Below are 17,745 nucleotides of genomic sequence, written 5' to 3'. Positions count from 1 at the left end.
ATCTCTTATAACAATTGGAGGACCACCGCCCCACTCGTTTCACTTGTTCAACATTAAGACACCTGGCTGTAGCTTCAGTGGCAGCCCCAATTCGAAAGGAATGGGTCCCAAATTCGCCCGGGTCCAAGCCCGCTGCGGTAATAGACATTGCAAGCACCCGTTGAAACTGAAATTTCGTCAATGGGGTGGCGTCTGCGTGTCTCAACAATGTCCCCCCCCATGATGCCACCCTTCGTGCTAGATAATCCTCTACACACCGTACCGGACACATGGAGGACCCGGGGATCCTGCGAATGATCGTGCAGTCTCCCATCCCATCTTGGTCGGTCTTGGACCTGGCAAAGGAGACAATCATCGTATCACCCCTTATCTGAACGTGGTCCCGGCACAAACCCCCCACCACATCCTGTTTGTTCCTTGCAACCAGCTCACCTATCCTCATTGCCCCGTGAAATGCCAGCGTAAATGCAGCCCGGAACAAACACGTCTCGAAAGGAGACAAGCATGTGGTAGGGAGTGTGGCCAGCAACTGGGACAATCTATCCAGACCTATCGGTCGTCTCTCATCTACTCTGCGACCCTCCAGGCGTTGCCACCCACGCAGCGCCTTCTGTACTACAAAAGACGCTGTCGGGTCCTGGATGTTATGGGCCCTGGCAACAAAGGAAATGGCGGCACGATGCCTTTGGGCCGTAGCCACCGACTTCCCCGCCCTACGTAAGGACATCAGGAAATGTACTACCCACTCCTCCTGACCCCAAAGTCCCCCTCTCTCAGTCCCCAAAAAGGCTAAATAGGCCCGAAACGCCCCTTCATATGCCTTCCTCGTCCTGGGTGCTAGACTCTCTCCCACGAGGTGACGAAGTTCGGGGCACCGAGAGACCAGAGAGCTTCGGGGAAGGGTGCTGGCTCCGGGTCCGCTGAGGGAAGGAAACCCGAGAAAGCCTGCATGTGAAAACGAGATAGTGCATCAGCGGCCTGATTCATCACCCCTGGGACATGTTTTGCCCTGAATATCACGTTCAGTTGCATACACAGTAAGACAATTTCTTTGAGCAGCCTCAAAATTAGTTTACAACGGGCTGCCTGACTATTGATGCATTCTACAACGGTCATATTGTCAGACCAAAACACGACAGAATGATCTTTGAACCCTTCGGGCCAGGTTCTCAGGGCCACCAGAATGGGAAACAGTTCAAGGAAAGCAATATTACTCGTTAGCCCCCCCTCATGCCACCATGGGGGCCACCTTTGTGCCGACCATTTTGTGCCGAAGATGGCGCCAAAACCTATGCTTCCTGCTGAATCTGTCCATAGACCAAGCTCCTCAGAGGACACGGCTGGCTTGTTCCAGACGACTCGGCCATTGAAGTCCGCCAAAAATGCTAACCAAATACGCATGTCCTGGCGGACCTCAGCCGATAACCTCGTGCGATGATGACCCTCCTTCAGGCCGACCATCGCTTGGGCAATTGAACGGGAAAAAGGGCGAGCCATTGGGATCACCCTCAAGGCAAAGTTCAACTTCCCCACCAATTGCTGCAACTGAAGCAGTGTAATCTTAGATGCATTTAAACATACTTGCAGGGCTGCCCTGAATTTCGACACCTTGCTAGCTGGTAGACGGAAACAGCCCTCACTAGAGTCCAACTCGATCCCCAAAAACTCGAGGCAAGTCGTGGGACCCACAGTTTTACCTGGTGCCAATGGCACGCCAAATTGACCCATCAACTCACAGAATTCAGTCAAGGCCTGGGCACATTCGGGATTTCCGGCGGGTCCAAGAAACAGAAAATCATCAAGGTAATGCATCACATTTCGGAAACCCGTTTTCTTCGTGAACACCCATTGCAAAAAAGTGCTAAACTTTTCAAAATATGCACACGATATAGAGCATCCCATTGGCATACATCTATCCATGTAATATGATCCCTGAAACATGAATCCCAGAAAACGCTGGTCATCAGGGTGTACCGGGAGCAACCGGAAAGCTGACTCGATATCTGATTTTGCCATCAACGTCCCGGGCCCCAGGCGATTCAAAATGGCTACTGCCTCATCGAATGATGCGTACCGCACCGAACATACTTCTGGATCAATTGCATCGTTTACCGAAATACCCCGTGGGGCTGACAGATTATGGATTAATCGAAACTCACCTGGGTCCTTCTTGGGGACCACCCCTAACGGAGAACAGACAAAATACGGTACCGGGGGTACAATAAACGGCCCGGCGACCCTTCCCTTGCTAACCTCTTTCTGGATCTTATCCTGTACTACAGATGTATGATGCAAGACGGAAAGTTGATTTCTGCACGTCCCGGTACCCTGAAAGTCCCCCACCGGGATGCGGAAACCATATGAAAAACCGTTCCGCAGCACCCCAGCAGAGATACGATCTGGGTACTCGCTGAGCCAAGGAGTCATCGCCAAAGTATCAATCGGGGTCGGTAAAGGCGCCCCTCGGCCTATATTAGGCTTGTTTGGCGCCTCCCTTACCCCCATTCTCACTCGTTTTGGCTCTACACAATGACTCAGGATGGGACGACCCGCAGTTGCTGCATTCGTGTTTGAATTTACACGATCCCGGGGGCCTGGTACATTTTCCTTTGTTGAAATTGAAGCAGAAACCCCTTTTCCCCGTGTTGCCGGCAGGTCTCGGGTAATCGTCGGTGCTCGTACCTGACCGAAAGGGCGTCCCCACATTTTGGCGGGAGTAATCAACAACATTGTTCCCTACTAACGGTATTTTCAACATTCCTGACTCTTTCATTTTGTCCCATGTCACAGAATCGTAACAATCCCACGTTAAACCTTTGTTATGTTCCTTTTCTTTCCTAAACAAGTTGTCATAACAGAACCAATGGTTACCCTGATACGCTGTCGAGTAACTCATAATTCGTGACTGATAAATGGGAAACTCAGGAAGCAACTCGGGCCTACGTTCCCCCAAAATCGATGTAAAAATACCCCACGCATTGCCCCAGTTGCCAATATTCTCATTTACCTTAAAGGCGGCCATTTTTGCGCGCCAAACACTCGGATGCATTAGGTCCTTCTGACTCTTAACATGCTCCACCTCATAATGATCAACAAGCAAGGAGAAAATATTCACATACTCCCCCGCCCAGATCTTTTCCTTTATTGCTAAAGGCACATGTTGTCCCAATCTCTCTCTACGAGAGGGTGCTGACTCGTCCCTTGCGATCGGCAATGGCCGCTTACCTGAACCGGACGCTGCTTCCGCCGCTTGCGGCTTGTCTATCCCCGCCAACGGCGCGGCCCCTTTAGCTGCATCTCTCTTCTCACGCAGCCCTTTAATCAGCGCCTGGGCCTCGGCCGCCGTGGCGCCCTCACTACTATCCCCCAACCATGCTGCTAGCTGTGCTGCCAGCTCGGGGGGCATATCTTCATTGGATGTCGGGGTGACGACAACGGGGATTGGATTCCCCTCCATCGGTACTGGGGTCGGCGCCTCGAGCGGGGCAGAGGGAACCGGGACGTCTCCACCGGCTGGAACCCTTCTCGGCCTCTTAGGTCTCCCTCCAGCCGGCGCAGGGGCCGAACCCTCCTCCCCGTCTCGCTCCGCCAACCGTTTCTTTATGTCGGACATCTCTTTGAAAAGGGCCCGTACCATCTGGTCGGTCGTCATTCTCTTTGCGCCTTTCTTGGGCATCTCTCCGACGAAGTATCTAGAAGACAAAGAAAAACGATCAAAACGCTCAAAATTGGCTCTTCGTTCTGTCCCGAGCTCACGTGTCGCGAGGAGGTGCAGCTTCAGAGCACAAGAACAAGAGGACGTCTTCTGGTCTTGCGTCCCTTTTTATCCGTCTTCAGGGCGGGCGTAAACCCGCCCCTGCCTGTCCCGAGGGCGTGGCTGGCTGCGTCGGTGTCTAGGCCAGCCCACTCTAGGGCGGGAAAAGGCGCGCCCCGGCTACGCCGCTTCGGGCATACCAGCCGAGACGCGCCTCCCGCCAAAAAATGGCTTCCCGGGGGGATCGAGGTACTCCGCCATACGTTCGGGGGGACCGAGTGGTCGCCCCTTTCCATTCTAACTCCAGTCATGCTAATATCAGGGAAAGTGCTGGACACTGACCAAGTATAATTTACTATTCCTACTCCAGTCTAGCTAATATCAGGGAAGGTGCTGGACAAAGACCAATAAAAAATAACTATTCCAACTCCAGTCAAGCTAATATCAGAGAAGGTGCTGGACACTGACCAATTACAAATTACTATTCTAACTCCAGTCATGCTAATATCAGGGAAAGTGCTGGACACTGACCAAGTATAATTTACTATTCCTACTCCAGTCTAGCTAATATCAGGGAAGGTGCTGGACACAGACCAATTATAAATTACTATTCCAACTCCAGTCAAGCAAATATCTGAGAAGGTGCTGGACACTGACCAATTACAAATTACTATTCTAACTCCAGTCATGCTAATATCTGGGAAAGTGCTGGACACTGACCAAGTATAATTTACTATTCCTACTCCAGTCTAGATAATATCAGGGAAGGTGCTGGACACAGACCAATAAAAAATAACTATTCCAACTCCAGTCAAGCTAATATCAGAGAAAGTGCTGGACACTGACCAATTACAAATTACTATTCTAACTCCAGTCATGCTAATATCAGGGAAAGTGCTGGACACTGACCAAGTATAATTTACTATTCCTACTCCAGTCTAGCTAATATCAGGGAAGGTGCTGGACACAGACCAATAAAAAATAACTATTCCAACTCCAGTCAAGCTAATATCAGAGAATGTGCTGGACACTGACCAATTACAAATTACTATTCTAACTCCATTCATTCAAATGTCAGGGAAAGTGCTGGACACTGTCCAAGTATAATTTACTATTCCTACTCCAATCTAGCTACTATCAGGGAAGGTGCTGGACACAGACCAATAAAAAATAACTATTCCAACTCCAGTCAAGCTAATATCAGAGAAGGTGCTGGACACTGACCAATTACAAATTACTATTCTAACTCCAGTCATGCTAATATCAGAGACAGTGCTGGACAATGACCAAGTATAATTTACTATTCCTACTCCACTCTAGCTAAAATCAGGGAATGTGATGGACACAGACCAATAAAAAATTACTATTCCTACTCCAGTCAAGCTAATATCAGGAAAGGTGCAGGAAACTGTCCAATTATAAATTGCTATTCCTAATCCAGTGTACCAATTATTGTAAAATGTCCTGTACACTAACCTATCCAAATGTACTCATCCTACACCTGTAAATATAATATTAAAGTATACCTTAGTAATAAAATTGTGTTAATAATTAATATATCTTCAAAGTTTCCAATGTTATTAAAATATATTTTATTATATAATTATTTACTATTTTTTTTCTCATAAATGGTTATTATGAACAATTATTTGTAAATGAAAGAACATTTTTAAAGTACATAAATACTAATTTTTGTTTTATAGATATTATTTAATGATATTAAATGTATTGTTTATTAATTTATTATATGATGAAAATAACATTAATAATGAAATTTCATATGTAATTATTTTATTGCAAATTATTTATTTACTTTTTTTACAAATTTTAAAATATTTAAAATATTATTTGTAAATTATTATAAATTATTTAGCACTGTTTTTATTCCTTACACAAAACTAAAGTACTACTTGATTTTAAAATGTATTTGCAGACTAGTGGTAAATTTATTATTTTGCAAAATAAATGTCAATTTTTTTTGCAATTAATTATTTGCAATATATAATTTGATCCCTTTTACTATTTTTCTATTTTGGCAGTATTTGTAAATTTTCATTATTTTTTACAACAATTATTTTAAATTACTCCCCACCCTTATCCCCTATTAACCCTACATCCCGCTCCTAAAAATTTACATTATATTTTTTATATTTAAATAAATACTTTTTTTTACAATTATTTAGCATATTTTTTCACTTATTTATAAAATGTAGCATATATTAAAATGTTTTATTTTATTTTTTAAATTACTCCCCACCCTTATCCCCTATTAACCCAACATCCCGAACTAAGAATTAACATTCATTTATATATTTTTATTACATTATTTCTTTAATTTTTTTTTAATTTTATCATTTTATCTCGATATTGTCGATATTTTTTCCTTTTACTATGTAACGATATTTTGTGTAGTCGATATTTTTGTCTCGATATTTTTTATTCGATATTTTTTTCCTTTACTTTTTTCGATATTTTGGCCAACAATATTTTATTAATATCGATATTTTTGATACAATATTTTCTCCTATCGATATTATGGAGTCGATATTATGCCTAGTTACCATGTGAATTGATAGCGTTATGCATCCATTTATGTTTCACTAGACACACATAATTTGTATTGGATGTATGTTTTGTCTGCTCACATTGTTGGGTGAGAATGGGAACAGTTGCAATCAGTTTCTCTGTGCTTACATCCCTGATTTGCAGCCTGCAGAAAACATTGTTTGTTTTCCTGTAAATGTATTCACCATTCTAAGATGTCAGCCGTTTCTGACTGGCAGTTGCCCTTCGTTTATTTTCACTATATTCCAATGATTGTCTTTATTAACTAGTGCACAAACACACATCCACTTACATGATCAAGGCTTGTTACAAGCTGAAACATGTTGTAGGTGTGAATAAACACCCTTGGAGATTCCTTCTGGCGTTGTGTGGCGTTTTCCTGAGAGCGTGAACATTGCTGTTTTTGTAAATATATATATATATATATATATAATGGCAAAATAATGAAGAAAATGTTTACATTTTTATAAACAATTATAAAATATTTCAAAAGTGTAAAATAAAATCGAATTCGTTCAATTTTTTTGCATTATTTATTAACACTAGCTAATAGTTCTTTTAAACAAAAACATTATTGTTATACTTAGACAAACTTTACATATGTATTAATTTTTAAATTCAATTCTTTTTTGCATCTTTTTGTGTAAAAGAGTTATTTACTATAAACTAAACAAACATGAAATGAAAACATAATAATTTTCAAAACATAATTAAATAAGATGAAAATATTAAATTGAAAATAAAATACAATTTTTTTAAAGCATGGTCAAGATTTCAAATCAATAATTGATGATAAATATATTTTTAAAATATGTAGATAACAGTTACTTCACATTTTGTTAAAAAAATAACTCTAACTAATAAACCCCCAGAATGTGCCACTATAAATTCTTTATCCTGCCCATCACTAAAAAACATAACTTTAAAATATTACCAAAACACAGTACAATAATACTTCAGCAAATTACAATTAATATAAAAAATAAATACCACTCACCCAATCCCCCCACAAACCCAATAGTACATCTCTAAAACCTTTAAATCCTATTTACGCTTATCTGTCTCTAAGAAACGTGGCTAGTAAATTGTGACATCTCACTGGAGGGGTACCGAGCCTTTTATGTTCCGGCAACTAGAGATACCAGTGGAGCTAAGGGAGGTCTTGCCATTTTTGCATTGTTGGCTTTTAGATGCAATATTAGGAATATTCCAACTGCCAATAGAAATATTCAGGCAATTTCCTTGGGACACAAGGCCGGTTCCCTCTTGGTGCTAAACTTCTATAATTCCATCAATAGAGAAGAAGGTAGTGGGATCACAGATTTGAACAGCTTTGTCAAACAGGAAGGGGGCTCTCACAAGAAAAACTTGCTCATATTAGGAGACTTTAATATCCACCTATGTGGTGACCCCATGTTACATATCATGGGGTTCTTGGGATGCCCACTAACATCGGGCCTCCATTTTGAGCACACCATTCAGGGAGAAGAATTAAATGACATGCTTGCTGAGCAGGAGTTAGCCCTGGCAATGAATTTTGTCTCCCCCCATTGTAAATTAAGGGATCCTACATTCGAGGGGAGAGGCAGTGGAACTTTCATAGACCATATATTACTATCTAGATCTATAGTACCTCACCTAAAGGGCTTTTCAATCATCCCAAGTTCACATAGTGATCATAACCCTGTCTGTGTGACTATAGGTGGGAGTACATTGAAGATAAAAGATAGAGTGATAGGTAGTAATAACCTTCAAACCACTGACGGAGGGCGTCAGATTAAATGGAAACAGATCATCCCGTCCATTTTTCATGAGTCACTTCAAGTCGAATGTGAGGCAGATTTTTCTTGCTGCCTCAACCAGGAATCAACTCCTCCGTGTAGTCTAAAATCCTTTGAAGGAATCTTGTCTAAAATAGGTGATATGTTACTCGCAAAAGGGAGAAAGAGTTTGCCTGGTGGACCTCAGTGGTTTTGTCATATCTGTTCCAAAGCAGCGAGAGACCTTAAGGCTGGGCTAAAAAAGATTCCAAGGGATAGTGCTTTGATCTGCATCCTTAGGAAAAACCATAAAAATGTCCTAGCCAAGCGTAAGGCGGAAATAAAGGAAGCATTGTGGAGGGAACTCCTAGACCCCACAACTCTGGCTAATAAGTCCCGATTTTGGAGCACAATAAACTGGTCACCTTTTTTAGCGGAAGGGGTCGGTGAGGTGGGCTCCAATATCACTGAGGACGAATAAGTGTCCCATTTTGAAGGTATCTTCAAAAATACATCCTGTAAGTCTCACACTCTGTCAGGGCAAACGGGAAAGGAATTAGTGGTTTTCTCAGAGCATGAATTCAGGGAGGGTATCGCAAATTTGACCAATAAGAAAGCGCTAGGCCCAGATGGTATCCCCCCGGACCTATTCAAATCAGAACCCACCTTTTGGGCGGGGATCTTGACTGCCGTGGGTAACACGGCTGCTAGAGGAGGATGCCCAGATTCATGGGGTGTTTCCACGATTGTCCCGGTACATAAAAAAGGGGATTGTAATTGTACAAAGAATTACAGGCCAATTTTGTTGATTGATTCCGTTGTCAAGGTCATTGGGGGGGTAATTCTTAAGAGATTGTGTACCTAAGCGGAGGAAAATAAGATTATCGTGGACATACAGTATGGGTTTCGCCCAGGACACTCCACCATGGCCCAGTTTTTAAATCCCTGTATGATCATAGGGAAGTACACCAAGGCTCGCTTGGGCTCTGTTTTTATGGCCTTCATGGACCTCTCATCCGCCTTTGATTGTGTAAATTGGGGGGGTTTATGGGGGTCCATGGAGGCCATGGAGGTGGAGCGCAGCCTGGGTGTCCCATGGAGGTGGAGCGCAGCCTGGGTGTCCCTGTGGAGATCTCCACAGGGACACCAAGGCAAATGTCAGGTACTCCAATGACCTAAAGGTATCACAAAACTTTGATATTGAAAGGGGGGTCAGGCAGGGGTGCATATTAGCCCCCTTCCTTTTTAATTTATACATCAATGACCTGGAAGGTGCTTTGTTGGAAACAGGGGCTGATTACCCGTATGTGGGAAGGAGAGGTCTGCCCGTCGTCTTGTATGCGGACGACGCAGTTCTCCTGGCATGCACACCCCAAAGGGGCTTCAAACCCTGTTAGATGCATTTCATGATTTTATGGATAGGCGCGACCTGCCCATAAATAATACAAAATCTTATGTGATGCAGGTGGAGCCATACTTAAAAAAAGGTACCCTTTTGAGGTGAACGGTATAAGGGTGCCACACTGTAAAACATTTTCCTATTTGGGTGTCCTGTTAGACCATCGGCTCAATTGAGCGGCACTTCTAAGCAAAAAAAGGGGCGAGGTCATTAGGGCAAACGCAGCACTATTTGGATTTGCAGCTAGAATGGGTAATTGTCCAGTTGAAGCCATGCTCAAAATCTATAGGGCCAAGAGTGTGTCAATAGCAAGTTATGGCAGTGACATGTGGGGATATTGTGGGATACAGGGCCTTCAGGTGACAGAAAATAATTTCTTGAAGCAGCACTTGAGCGTCCCAAAGGGGACAGCAAATCTGTCAGTTCACGAAGAAACAGGTATGCCATATATAAGTGATACCTTGGCCCTACGCCCCTTTATACAATCAAAAAAATGTATAATGTGTTTTTATATCAAAAAGATACAATGAAAATAAGAATTTAAAAAGAATATAAAAAGGAAAAACTATTTGATAAAATAAAACAATAATGAAAATACATGTTTTGACAAAATAAAAGAATGATAAGATAATTATAGTTGTATAATTATATAAGTATAGATATAGTTGTCACTGTTGTATTATGATGATTATTTAAATGCATATAAACAATGAGTGCAAGGTGAAACCGAAGGAGCTAACAGCCGCCCTGCTTCAAAAGGATCCATCACTAGTTAGAGCGGCTAGGAAGGATTATGTGAGGGTGTTAGTGTTGGCTAAACGAGAGTGGGAGGAACAATACTGGCAGGATCTTAAATCTGCTGCCAATAAGAAAAATGCCACGCTGTTCTGGGATTTGATTAATAAAGCTAGGCAGCATAGTACACCACCTATTGATAACCATATAACGGAACACCAATGGCACTCCCACTTCTCTACACTGTACGGTGGGAGAGAAGTGTTAGGTTCATCTCCCCCCGATCCAGAAGCTAGGAGTCAACCCCAACTGGAGTTTGAGCAACCATTTCTGCCCTCCGATGTAATTCTGGCGATTAAACATCTGACCCCCAGGAAGGCAGCTGGCCAGGATGGGATACCAGGAGATCTTCTCCTGAATGATCCTGATGCCTGGGCCAGACTTATTGCCGTAATAATGAATGGGATCGCCAAGGGATACCCGGTGCCAGACTCATGGAAGGGAGCAGAGGTGGTAACAGTCTACAAAATGGGCCCTAGAGATGACCCTGCTAATTACAGACCGATCAGTCTGATTGACGTGATCCAGAAGGTGGTTGGCAGGGTCATCATTTCAAGGGTGGGTGTCTGGATGGAAGAGGAGCACATTCTCTCCCACTTTCAAGCAGGGTTTCGCAAGAAGGTGGGCACAATGGACCAGGTCTTCCGTTTCTTTGCGATCTATTGGAAGGCCGTGACTATCAACAACTGTAGCCTTTATTTGGCATTCATAGATCTCAAAACGGCGTTCAACCTGGTTCCACGGGCAAGGTTGTGGGACATCCTGTAGAATATGGGTTTCCCAAAGGCTCTTTTGGGTTTTCTAGTGAAGCTACATGAAGGGAACTATGGGAGGATCAGATGGGGCACCCAGGGGCAACTGACAGAGAGGGTACCCGGGAGGAGTGGAGTCCGCCAGGGATGTGTTATGGCACTGACCCTTTTCTCCCTCTTTGTGAATGGTGTGGTGGATCACTTGAGGGAGGAAGCGGCAGATGCACCATCCCTGGTGGGGGAAAAAACACCTACTCTACTCTTCGCGGATGATACCATCTTGATCTCCAAATCTCCCATAGGTCTCCAAAAACTCCTGGACCGGTTTAGTGAGTTTTGTATTGATAGAGGCCTCACCATCAACATCTCTAAAACAAAGCTTATGGCTATTTCACCCTCCAAGAGACTCAGGAATAACATTTTGCTTAATGGTGTCCCTTTGGAGCTGGTTGATCCTTTTGATTATCTGGGAGTCAGGGTAAATAGCCGGATGAGATGGAACGATCACTTGGCCAAAATGTTATTAAACCACAAAAGAGTCTCAGGGGTGGTATTAAGGGAACAGCGGGAGTCAATGAGTAAAACTGTGGCTCCGACCCTAGCAATATATGATGGCCAAGTATTACCAGCAGCTCTATACAGTTCTGAGTTATGGGGGTTTGAGAACATAACGGAGCAAGCCACATCAGAAAATAAATTCATGCGAGATCTGGTGGCCCTCCCAGTCTCCACCCCGCTAATCCCTCTGCGGCTAGACCTGGGTAGGCGCACCCTTAAAGATAAAGTATGTTTGCGCCCACTACTTTTTTGGGTGCGATTAAGAAGGACCCAGGAGCTACATGATTATGCTGCAGCTCTAGATGAACTTATCTTGCTTAACACAGGTAATAAAATCATGTGGTTGTGCAATCTGAGACAGCTGTTTAGTGCAACTGGGCCTAAGCGAAGCATGGTTGAGCCAAACTCCGCCCCCTAAGGCAGCGATTAAGAAACTCTATTGGGACTGGGTACAGGAACCGACCATAAGTAGGAGTGAAGGGGGGCCCATCTCCCAGTGATTTCTGGAGATCAAATGGATAAGAAAATTGGAACCCTTCCTTGACTTTATAGAGAAGCCCTTGGACAGAGCACTTTACCTCAAATTCAGGAACGGGACTTTGCCGGTGAATGACTTTTCTTCTGGGTGGAAAAGTAAAGGTGTTCTCCCTAAATCATGCCCCGGCTGTGCAGCCCCTAATGAGTCAGTAGCGCATTTTTTGTTCGCCTGCCCGGCCTATAGGGTCGCTAGGAAAATATGGTTGAAACCGCTATGCATGGGGCTGGGCCTCAGATGTCACAAAATGGCCCTCCGGGTCCTCCGCACTGACACATCTTCTACTGCTGTGGTGTGTGGGGTAGCCAAATTTCTGGGTAGTGCATGGCAGACCCGCACCAGGAGGGCCAAGCTTTTCACTCATCTAACCTAACCGACGGACAGCATTATGGCATGAAGTGCTTTTTACGGTTTTTAAATAACCAGCTTTGAGCGTGATTTTAGATAATTTAAACTGAGTAGTATATGAGGATGTTTGTAAATATACGAGTGTTGTGCCCCTACTCTTTTATTTTTTTAATGTACTATATAAACTGTGTACTTTTATGATGAATTTTCCATCGAATAAAGTAAATACAAAACAAATATAAACAATGTTTAATGAGAAAGTATAACAGGCTGTGAGGGATATATTCAGTATTGTGTTTTTCCTAACCCCTTTTTTCCCTGGCCTAGATTATTAAACAGAGGGGGTCCCTTATTTATTGCATCAACGTCTTCCAGTGTGCCACGTCCCTTTTCAGGCGGTCTAGTTGCGGTGATAGATTCTGAACCATGAATTCTGCCTCAGTTCTGATGACCACAATGCCCAGGAATTTAAAGTGGTCATGCACCTGAAGTTGGATCCCTACAGGGGGAGCAGGTGCTGGACAGCCCAAGAGCATATATAGGAGGGATTTGTCCCAATTAATTTGATAACCCGAATATCCCCCCTAATAGGTGAAAAATGTGTAGGAGTCTGCTGATTGTGAAGCGGTGTCTGGTCGCATAGAGGAGAACATCGTCGGCGTATAGGGAGATCTTTTCTTCCCACAAACCATCCCCCTTGCTTCCCGAAGTCACTGGATCCGCTCGGACCCATGCCCCAAGTGGATCGGGTCTTATGGTCATTTTTGAATATCACAGATGGGAGTCCATCCAGACCACCAGCACTAGAGACATTCACATTACTGAATATATCAGAAAGCATACCGCCGTGTGAGTAATTGTAATCACTTCTACTGCAGATCTAGCCTGGAACGCAAAATATTTTTCAAGTTTTCCCCCCAATATTGAACATATATAAAAGTGTACCAATCATTCTCACTTATCAGAGCCTCAAGAGAGGACTGCGATAAAAGGGTTACTGAGTTTACTAGCCACCAAAAGCACTTACTATGTTTATCAACAATGGCAGATATCATTGACTCCCAATTTAACCTACAAAACTCCCTTCATTTTGTGGGCACATCATTTGTGATAGGCGATTTTTGCAGCCGCCACAGCAGTTTTTTAGCTAACGTCACTAGGATTTGACTTGAAGTGACAACTACTCCTACTTACAACTCTTCTACCCACCCTGCAATCATCATCAAACCAACTGTTTTCTTTACTTCTTATACAATTGGCTGAACGAGGGACCTCCTTTACCAGTTTGATCTGGGCTAACAATTGCTTTGTTTTTGTTTAAATCTTTTTATTAGGGTTTTGCATTTCAAAGCCCCAGGTGGGGGTATTACATCAATCATATATCAGTTATTTCACACATAGAAGGGTTACATAAAATCCACAAACATACCTCATCTTCAACATATGGATTCCACTTGGCCTGATGGGATTGTACATACTCGCTCGTGGACTTGCATGTAAGTAAACTGATTGTACAATAGTATGTTATGTTATGTTATGTTATGTTATGCGTTTTTATTTGGCGCACAGATGCTCCAGCTAAGGAGCTTCCTGGCGTCCGATAAGGTAGCTGCACAACACAACTAAAACAAAAGCAAACGTATATACACAAACTAAGGGAATAAAAAGGTTTTCACCGCGCGGCGAAAGGAAAGCAAATCTCTCATAGCGCGAATCGCCGGGGGCAGGGAGTTCCACAGGGCCGCCGCGCGCACTCGGAACGAGCGTCCTCCGGCTCTACTCCGCTTGAAGCGCGGTACAACCGCCAGTTCTAGGTCCGCCGATCTTAAGAGTCGCGCAGGGGTGTAGTTGGTAAGGAGGGCCATAAGGATCGTTGCTGGGGACCCCTTCAGAATTTTATAGGCGATGCAGAGGACCTTAAACTGGATCCGCTGGGCCACCGGGAGCCAATGCAGTGACCGCAGGGTACTAGAGGTAGGACAGAATCTTGGGAGGCCTACCACCGCTCTAGCTGCGGGGTTCTGAATCCTTTGTAAGCGCCCGATCTCTGCCTGATTCAGACCAGCCAGCAAGGAACTCGCACAATCCAGCCTGGAGATGACAGTGGCCTGGATCATGAGTTGCCTGGTGGGGGCATCGAAGAACTTAAGCACAGGACGGAGCCCGCGCAGGATGCCAAAGCAACAAGCTGCCGTGCGTTTGGTATGGCACGCAAACGTGAGGGAGGGGTCCAGCCAAACCCCGAGGTTCTTAAGCTCGGCGACTGGGATGGGAACAGGACCCAACTCCCCAGGCCACCATCTCTCTCCCCACAGATCCGGCTGTCTGCCAAAAACCATGACCTCGGTCTTACTAGCGTTCAGCTGGAGACAGTTGGACGTCATCCAGCTGACGACCGCCCGCAGTCCTTGTTGAAACCTGGGGGCATCGACTTCGGCATCCCCGCTGATCGTGACCGCTAGCTGGGTGTCATCGGCGTATGACACCATCGTCATGCCCCATTGTCGGACAACCTCAGCTAGCGGCCTTACGTACAGATTAAACAGCGTAGGACTCAGCGAGGAGCCTTGGGGGACCCCCAGGTTCAACGGATGGAATTTGGACTGGTAAGGTGGGACGGTCACGCTAAAGGCCCGGTTGGTTAAAAACGACCGGAACCACTGGAGAGCGATACCGGTGACACCAGCCTCCTCTAGGCGCAGCAGAAGGATCGGGTGCGAGACGGTGTCAAAGGCAGCGCTCAGATCTAATAACACGAGCGCTGCCGTTTGTCCCGCGTCAAGCACGGAGCGAAGATGCTCCACCATATAAAGCAGAGCCGTCTCCGTGCTATGATCAGCCCTAAACCCATTCTGCGTTGAGTCGAGGATGTCTGCGCGGCGAAGATGTTCAGAGAGGACGGCGTTTACATGCGCCTCCATAACCTTAGCCGGCCACGGCAAGAGTGAAATCGGCCGGTAGCTCTCAGGCTTACTGCCGTACAGGCTGGGTTTCTTAAGTATAGGCCGGACCATGGCTCGCTTCCACTTCAGTCTCATTGTGTCTTGTCCCTTGGGCTCCGTATTGGCGGAGGCAGGTGTGAATGTCATCCCCGTGCGTGCCCATGTGATCCTTTACCAGATAGGTAGTTGCTAGCATTCAATGTGTATGTTGGTATCCAAACTGCTGACTGAAACTGAACTTGTAAATGTGGGGAAAACTTTTTCCTAAACCCCTAGGAGGGGGAGAGCATGGAGGGCTGACGAGGGCGAGTGGATGTGGTGGGCGGAGGGTGTACGGGCCATTGGTCCAAGGGGCGGGGAGAGCGAGGGCCCCAGGGAGAGAGGGAGCATTCTGTTGGGGGTGGGGGGTAATTTCCCCAGGAAGGGCAGGCGCTTGGCATGTCACATCCAGTCTGTCAAGGATCTCAGTCTCCTAGCATCTGACTAGGTGGATTGGGGTGTTGTGAAGAACCGCGGAACTGAGGCGGGGATGGCCTTGGTGTATCATCTATTGTTGTCTCTCGTTTAAATTGTATGAACAGCTGTGCCCATTCTAGGGAGATGGGATGTTTGCTAACAATTGCTTTGTTAACCCAGAGTACCAATCCAACGCATCTTGACCCTTTTGCAGGCCAAAATGCTCAAATTTCTTCATGGAAAAAGACTGCAATATATCTACTGAAATCAGAACTCATATTCTCATATGGTAAACTACTTCAAGAGATGAGTTGATACTTGGACAGGGCAAAAAAATATTCTCTGTACTCCAGACTAAAGGCAATCTGATCGCTAGGTCCCATGTCGAAAACTCAGAATTGTTTTACTCAATGGAGCTGGTGCACTGGAACCAGCACATATTCAAATACCAGATTACTAGTGGCATGTTTGAAAGTTCTCATAGCAGGAGTATCATCATTACACTGTCCATTAACAATTATCATGTTCAATCGGACTAAACGAGACAGAACCTCTGCGTCTCCTTCTCTAGGAATTTCAGGAAACGTGCTTTCAGGAATGTGTAATGCTAATCATACCCACATCAAGCTCTTTGAAAGTTGATCTTTCATTAAAATCTCCCCCTACCACCAACAAAGCATCTAAATTTTCCCACAGCATTAACCATACTCAAAAATTCACACTCTGGCAAGGGATGAATTGTAGGAACAGACGCATCCAGACAAATCATTTGTTTTAACCCCTCGTCATTGGTGAACAAATAAATTAAACATGCGCAGGCCCATACGCAAGTAGTTTAGAGTTTCATTACCTTCTTCCCACAGCAGACAGATACCAATATGAGCAGTCCCTCTTTTTGACCTAAGGCAACAAACCCCTCCACTGCTTGGCACTCCAACAACCAGGTGTCCTGGAGGAGCAACATAGGGTAATTTGTTAAGACCTCTCTGTGCTTTCCCATTTCTATAAACAATTTAAACCCATGAATGTTCCAAATCAGGAAACGACATGCCAGCGGATGCCTTGACCTCTACCTGTCAATTTCATCAGCCACCCCACTGCTCCAAGAAGAAAGTAAGTGATCCTTGACGTTTTTGATGGGGTACATCTCTGTTCTATGAGGGAAACTGCCCTGGCCACACTGTCCTCTTTCTCTCCTAGAGAGTGGTGAGGACGATGGGACCAAATTTGATGGCTGACATCGAAATATTATTATGGAACTTTATTGTAACTTTTCTTTCTTGCTAACTGTCTCGCTCCTACCAACTCCTTCTAGTACCTATTCTCTGGCCTGCACCTGGAAGGGGGGGGCAAGAAAAACCTGGTTACATTTTAGCCCTCCATGTTCATTTAGAAATGTGGGAAGTTCAGTGTAAGAGCCCTCCACTGATTTCCCAGTGGGTGCACATTTTGCTTCACTTCCATCACAGAGACTAATGCAATTTGTCACACAAACTGAGCCTGAGAACTCCACTATGTTCTGTGTCTCCACTGAAACAAACAGTACACTGGTTAGTTCTTACCCTGGAACCTTCCTTAAACCAACCAGAGCCAAATCCTTTTGAATAAATCTTCCTAAATCTTTTAATATTGGCAAAAGCACTTAGCAGCATGGATCTATTTAGGGGATGACAAACTGAATGCTGCATTTTCCTTTTAGAATGCATCTTTGGGAATAACAATGGTAGTGTAAATTGCCGACAAGCACCTCCTGCCTGAAATAGGGAGGACTTGTTTGTATCAACACCGGATTTTCTTTTGTCAGCCTCACTACTCCAACATAAGGGTTAGTCAAAGATCGCCCCTTCAAAATTTTAATACTTTGCATATTTTTGTGTGTAT

Source organism: Lissotriton vulgaris, unplaced genomic scaffold, assembly GCF_964263255.1.
Source record: "Lissotriton vulgaris unplaced genomic scaffold, aLisVul1.2 SCAFFOLD_1140, whole genome shotgun sequence".
Lineage (NCBI taxonomy): Eukaryota > Metazoa > Chordata > Amphibia > Caudata > Salamandridae > Lissotriton > Lissotriton vulgaris.
Note: the sequence above shows the minus strand (reverse complement) of the source record.